Source organism: Diabrotica virgifera, chromosome 5 (genome assembly GCF_917563875.1).
Source record: "Diabrotica virgifera virgifera chromosome 5, PGI_DIABVI_V3a".
NCBI lineage: Eukaryota > Metazoa > Arthropoda > Insecta > Coleoptera > Chrysomelidae > Diabrotica > Diabrotica virgifera.
Window position 1 is genome coordinate 138,919,750 of NC_065447.1, and position 8,125 is coordinate 138,927,874.

Consider the following 8,125-nt stretch of genomic DNA (forward strand, 5'->3'; position numbering starts at 1 on the left):
AATTATCGACCAGAACATCCCACTCCCTGTTAATATTATCTTTCTAATGCCACTGAATAAAAAGAAAACTATGTTTGAAAAAATAATAATAAAAAAAGGAAAAAAATAAAACAAAAAAAAAATAAAACAAAAATAAAAAAAAAATAAGGAAAAAACAGGGGTGATATGTTATCGTCGAGAAAAAAATTTAATGTAATTACTGTATTTACTATCATGGAAAATAGAAGTATGAAATTGTAATATTAGTATAACAGGCCTGGATCCCGCGTACTAAAAAAAGTTGATTAATAGCAAGCTGAAAATTTGTTAATAGCTTAACGGTGTCTTGTCAGACAAACTTTGATGTACGGGAACACTGGAACAGGGAAAGTTTAAGTTGTGGAACAGGTTACAGGTTTTGAACGTCAGACTACCGATGACACCTTCCACAATTAAAATCACGTTCCACCATTAAAGCTTACCCTGTTCCAAGGGTTACATCACATTAACAAAACGTTTTCGGATTAACGAATAATCCATCATCAGTGTTAAAAGCCCTAAAATAATAGGTATAAACTAATTAATACAGGAAAATGTTGTAAAAAGTTGACTAAAGTTAAGAATTTCCAGAGGTCATACTTACAAAAGCATGCATGCGTGAGCCACCAAAATGTTATGGGTAAAAACCCTTTAAATGTTACAAGATCTCTAAGGGTACTTCATATTTTAGTAGATAACAAGTAACATCTAGAAAAATCCGTCTAGACGGAAAATAACTGAAACATTCGTTCCTATAAACTTTATCGACAGGTAACATAATATTTTGATGTTTCTCTTTCTAACTTGAGGCCATGAGAGCCAGAGTGGCCTAACTGATTTTAACATTACTTTACATAATCAAAGAAAATGATCAAAAGCTATCAATATCCGATTATTTTAGTAATTGTGTGTTGACCAATAATGATTCTTGGTCAACATAAAACTACTAAAACAATCGGACATTGTTAGCTTCTGATATTTTCTTTGATTATGTAAAGTAATGTTAAAATCAGTTAGGCTACTCTGGCTCACTTGGCCTCATTTAAACCTCAAAATAAACGTATTTTAAACTAAAATTGTAATGAATTCCCAATAAACATACATACATAATCTTTTCTCTTGTACTGTAGATTTCTTTTTCTTTTAGTTCTATTATCGATCAGTGGGTATGACGTTCGGCATGTTGGGATTAATAATGATATAGTGGATTTTCCGTATCATTATCTTAGATTTTTCAGCCATGATGTTCTTTTTCTACCAGTACCTTAGTCCATGTTTCACTTGGATCTTTCCCTAAATGATCAGATATAAAAGATCATATTTTTAAAAGTGTTTCATAATGTGACCGAAGTATTCCAGCTCGCGTCTCTTTGTTATATTGACCAGATGTATTGTTTGCTTCAGCCGTCTAAGAACCTCCTCGTTTCTCACTATGTCGACCCAGCTAAAAAGAGTAAAATGTGAAAGTCCTTATGATCCGCCAGGTGCGTTTCATAAGAGTATGAGTATTGATGCACTTTGTCATTTTTACTATGTAAAACTATCTAGATACGTCACAGCCATGGCCTGATAGTATATTTAGGATATTTGGGATCTTTTGTTTTTGCTTATGCTTCTACATATTTCAACATATCTGAACTAACTTTATCGCTCCCAGGAGATTTCCCAGCTTTTTCTTCTCCTAGTGTTTCCTCTATTTCTTCTTTATGTGCAGCTCTCTTTGGTGTTTTTCCCTGATCTCCAATTATGTTGTTTTCATTTTATTTTGCTTTTACTTGCTCTCCGTTCAACAGCAATTCGAAATGTTTTACTCATCTTTCCATTATATCCTTGTCATCGGATAATATTATTCCGTTTTGGTCATTATTTTTGCTTTAGTTTTATTTCTTTTATCAAACAATTTTAGATGTTCCTTACTATTCTCTTCTATTTTTTCTTCGAACTTGTTCCGGCTTTTCTTCTTCTCATTTTTGACTATGTTTTTGACTTGTATTCTCTGTATTTTGTATCCTTCATATTTCTGTTGCTTTTTGTTTTGTATGTATTCTTTCCATATTTTTTTTCTTTTCTTTTATTTTATTTTTAGATTTTTACCTCCGTATTCCACCATGGTGTGCGTTCCTCTTTCTTATTAATTCTAGTCCCACATACTAGTTTTTCTGTATTTATCATAGTTTTTCTGAATTTTCTTCATTTTTCTGTTATTTATATCGATTCTCATTCTTTGTCCATTTCCTTCTCTAGCACCTCCGTATATTTAATTTTCGTTGTTTCTTCCATTAGCTCATTTACTCTGAATAGTGTGATGCCTAGATATTTAAACTACATCACTTGTTCTATTATCTGACCATCTAGCTCCAATGTACATCTTATTGGATTTGCTGTTACAACCATGCCATTTATTTTTTTGGGGAAATTAGCATGTTAAATTTTCTGGCTGTTATATTAAATTGGTGCAGCATACGTTGTAAATCATCGTCAAATTGAGATATTAGTATTGTATCGTCTGCATAGCAGATTATTCTAACTTGTTTTTCTCCCATTTGGTATCCTTTTTTAGTTCTTACTTTTTTATTATTTCATCCACGATCAGGTTGAACAATAAAGGACTCAAGGAATCCCTCTGTCTTTTTCATTCTCAGCTTCAATTGGGTTAGTTAGAGTTAGTTCATCTTCTACTTTTACTTTTATTGTGTTGTTCATAGGAGATGTGTGTTAGATAGTTTTAATTATTTCTAGAGGTGTCCCTCGTGTGTATAATAAATGGATAACGTCCTTTAATTAGACCCTGTCACATGATTTCTTAAGGTCCACAAACATAAATATGACGGTTTGTTGTATTCTAACGATTTTCCTTGAACTACTCTCCTTATAAATACAGCATCGATGTATGATTTTCCCGACCTAAAATCTTGTTGTTCTTCTGCTAATGTCCTCTATCACTTTGGTTGTTAATTTTAATGCTGTGTTTAATAAGTTGATTCCTCTGTAATTCTCCGGGACCGATTTGTCTCCTGTTTTGAAGAGAGGTATTAGGATACTTGATCTCCATTCTTGTGGTATTCTGTTTTGATCTATTATTTTTTGTATTAGTTTTAAGGGTTGTATAGTCGGATCTTGTTCTCCATACTTTAAGAGTTCGTTCGATACTCTGTCCTTTCCTGGAGACTTTTTTTTATTTTCTTAATGCTTCCTTTGCCTCTCACTTCTCGATGCTTATTTCTACGACGTTCGCCGTAACTTCAGGTTTTGGTGGTTCACTATCGTCGCCTTTAACAATATAAAGATCGGAAGTAGTCTGCCCATGTTTCATTCTGAATGTATATACAGGGTGAGGCAGATAAAGGGCCTATTGGAAATATCTCGAAAACTAAAGGAAAGAAAATCATGAAAATTGGAATACAGGGGTTTTGAAGTATAAGTTATTTAATGAAAATATTTTGGTCTCTTTGCTACTTCAGGTTATAAGGGAAGTTGATTGTAACTTCGTTTTTTTAAATAAGACACCCTGTATATTTTTACATTTTTGGATTCTGCTCGCTGTCTTCTTTCTTAAAATATGAGGTTTTGTAATATTATACAGGGTAGCTTAAAAGATAATTACGATTTTTTATAAATTTCGTAACAAACTTCACAGCCTGTAGAATTGTACTGATTTGATATCAAAAACTCCATTTATGTTCAAGTGATTTTTAATATAGTCTATTATCATCAAAAATTAATAACATTGCGAAATGTTTAATTTTAGTATACAGGGTTGGTCGAAACTGGGAATGAGTATTTTCTGAGTTTTCTTAAATGGAACACCCTGTATTTTTGTATTGTAGTGAAATATTTTATAGTATTTTTTTTATTTCTTAAACATTCCCTATACCTAACTGCTTTAATTTGTAAGTTATTAGCAGTTCTTTAAGCCAAACATTAATTACAACAAAAAGTACGTGAAATATTATTAAGTTTGCTGTGAAAATATTCATTCATAAATAATTTTTCGAAAATAAATACATAATAATCTCGACTGACCCTTAATTTATTAATACTGATCGATATACCAAAATATCTACGTAGTTAAGATTATTGGTGTGTTTAATATTAATAAAAACATACAATGTTCTATCTAGTTGGCTATGAATTTGACACTAAATATGCTTAAACATTTGCTTTGCTTAAACATTCCACTATTTTTGAAGTTCCAGTTGCTTTGCTGCCATTACTAATATGAATTTTTCTAATGAGGAACTGATTTAGATATATTTTGTTGTAGGAGAGTATATCAAATAAAAATGTGCTTCTAGCAATAAGAATTTATCATCAGCAATTCCAAGATAGATGCCAACAAAAAAAATCTTCAAAATTTACTAGAGCGGTTTCAACGAACTGGACATTAAGATTACGAGAAATCTGATCGAACAAAAACTATTGTAAATGATTAAAATGAATTAAATGTTAGTGTCACTGAGAATCTGCATATTAGTATGAACGTCCTCGTAATCTAAGTGTCTAGTACGTCGAAACTATTCTAGTAAACTTTGAAAAGTTTCTCTTCTTGGTTGTCTATCAGGGAGTTGCAGATGATACATTTTTATTGCTAGTAGTACATTTTTGTTATACTCCCTTAGAACAAAAATTTTACTAATCAGTTCCCCATTACAAAAATTTATATTAGTAATGGTAACAAAGCAACTGAAACTATAAAAATAATATAATATCTAATATTTAATCAAGTTTAGTGTCAAAGCCATAGCCAACTAGGTAGAATATGATTTGTTTTTATTAATATTTTATGCACCAACAATCTTAACAACATAGGCATCTTGGTATCTCATTCAATATTAACAAATTAAGGATCATTCTAGATTAACATGTATTTATTTACAAAAAATTATTTTTGATTGAATATTTTCACGGCCAACCTAATAAAATTTCACGTACTTTTTGTTGCTATTAATGCTTGGCTTAAAGAATCACGAATAACTCAAAAACTAAAGCAGTTAGGTATAGTGAATGCTTAAGAAATAAAAAAGTACTATAAAATATAATTTCATTACAATACTAAAATACAGGGTGTTCCATTTAAGAAAACTCAGAAAAGACTCATTCCATGTTTCGACCAACCCTATATACTAACATTAAGCATTTCGCTATATTAATAATTTTTAATAATAATAGACTATATTAAAAATCACTTGAACATAACTGGAGTTTTTGATATCAAATCAGTACAATTCTACAGGGTGTGAAGTTTGCTACAAAATCGATAAAAAACCGTAATTATTTTTTAAACTACCCTGTATAATATTACAAAACCTCATATTTTAAAAATAAGACATCGAGCAGAATCCAAAAATGTAAAAATATACAGGGAGTCCCTTTTAAAAAAAACGAAGTTACAATTAACTTACGGTATAGCCGGAAGTAGCAAAGAGACCAAAATATCTTCATTAAATAGTTCATACCTCAAAATCTCTGTATTCCAATTTTCGTGATTCTCTTACCTTTAGTTCTCGCTCGAGATTTTTCTAATAGGCCCTTTATCTGCCTCACCCTATATATATATATATATATATATATATATATATATATATATATATATATATATATGTAGCGTTTTTACAGGCCTTTTAGGCCCAGAGTTTTGTTGGTTTTTTTCCATAGCTTTCTATTATTTGTCATCTTCTTCCAGTCTGTCATTCTTTTTTTCCTTTAGGTCTTCTACTACCGCCTCTCTCCATCGTTTTCGTGGTCTTCCTCTCTTTCTTTTATAATCTGGTACTCTATATGCTATTTTCTTGACTACTCTGTCTTCGATCATTCTTTCTATATGGTCCAGACACTGCAACCTTCTTGATTTTATTACGCTATCTATTTGTGGTTCTTTGTAAATATTATAAACTTCCTCATTCGTCCTTTTTTATATACCTTTCCTCTGTTCTCTTCCCGCCTAATATTCTTCAAACTATTTTTCTTTTCCATTTTCTTACTGTTTCTTTAGTTGTTTGGTGGAGTATCCACGTATCACATCCGTATGTCGCTGTTGGTCTTGTAAATTCTAAATTTCGTATTCCATGGCAGCTGTTTTGATATTAGTAAATAATTAGTGGCTCTCGCAGATCGATTCTTAATCTGGCATCAATTTCTTTAATTTGTTTACACTTGTCTGTTATTCTTGCTCCTAGTTATACAGATTCATCTATTTCCTCAAACTTAACTCTCCTAATTGTGTGCTTACATTGAACTTTGTCCCATATCCCCTTTCTCTTCCTACTTTTAAAACCTTGCTTTTCTTTTGATTTATTTGTAGGCCCAGCTTATACGCTTCATTTACTAATCTTTCTGTTATCTCTTTCGGTATCTTTTTACTCGTCGCTACAATTGCCACATCATCTGTATATCCCACTAATTGATGACTCTTGTACAATATGTGCCCATTTCTATTTAAGTTGCTATTTCTAATAATGTTTTCTAGTATCATGTTAAATATAAGCGTTGATAGCGGGTATCCTTGCCTAAATCCTGATCTGACTGCAAAATCTTCTGAGGTTCCCTCTTTTACTCTTACGTTGTAGGTCGTATGCTTCAATGTCATCGTCACTAGTTTCTTTAGATTCGTAGTTAATTCAAATTCTTTCCTAACTTGCGCAATTTTTTCTCTGTTTAAAGAGTCGTACGCCTTTTTAAAATCTATGAATAATACTATTGCCAGGATTTTGTATTCATATCAGCTGGTCAGATATTCATAATGAAAGAGGTGTTGATCAGCATTCTAAATGTGTTTTGTTTTTATTAATTCGTTCATCTCTTTTCTTTGTCCTCTGATCATTCCTCATACTTCTTTTTATGTTCCGTAGAAGGTATGTTCCATTTGTTTTAAGAAACTCTGTCAGTTTTCCCTTTTTATTTGTCTGACTATATTATTATGTTGTCTGTTGTGTTTGTTTTGTTCTGTATTGTAAAAGGCTTTCTTCTTTTCTTCACATTTTATCTCCACTTTCTCTCTAAATCACAGGGTTCTCTTTTTTGATATGTTAGGATTCGTTGCTTTCCTCTCTCCAAGTGATTCTGTTGCAGAGTTAATTATGTTATCTTTGAGTTTTTGCCAGCTGTACTCAATGTTATCGTTTGCTAATATTATTTCATTCTCAGCAATCTTCTCTGACATTATTTTTCTGTATAAGTATGCCATAGATTCCGTATTTAGTCCTTCGACTGATTTTTGTTTGTGTTGGTGCTTCTCTTTTGGGTATGTCATAATGATTCATATTTTACATAATACTAGGCTATAGTCGCTACCTACATCTTCTGAGTTGAGGCATCTTACATTGATTATTTTTGATGGATTTATACCTCTGTTAGTAACAACGTAATCTATCATAAATCTTTGTCTACCGGTGTTTAGATATGAAAGTTTTAATATGTAAACTCAACCAGGAAATACCAAATTTGTTTTTAGAATCTCAAGTTTACAATAGCTACATTTATAAATACGTTTAATAATTTCCAAAATAGTTACACATAAAGCTTTTTTACATTGTTGTGATGCAAATTATAAACAAAATAATAGGTCTGTTCAAGCTTAAATAATTTATCCAATGTTTCCGCCAGTTAATGAAGCGATAGCAGCAGTGGAAATCTCTCGATTGTCTTCTATGTCTGCCATTTCTCCAAAGTCTCCAATTGGACCTCCGGCTAGGCCACAACAGATAGATAAGGGATCTGTTGGTTTTATTCCTAATGACTTAAGACAATCTAAGTAAAATTCTATTACACTTAAGTCATTTTTATTTGTTTTAGGACCACTGTTTACCTGTGGTAATTTATCAGGGCATTTATATGTTTGTGCGAATTGATTATTTGCATTATCTACTTCTGGTAACGGACTAAATTGATTAGTACCATTATTTACTGGAAACGCATTACGCCTATTACCTGATTGGTATCTAAAATAAAACAAAAAATCAAATTAAAGAACAAGACATATAGGTACGCCAGTCAATGAGAGTAAGATGATATTACAACCTAGTTCTATCCTACTAAAAGGAGTTTAATAAAATTTTGGGAGTAGCCTCTACTTATCTCCCAATTTAAAGTCTTAGTCCAATAAATGACC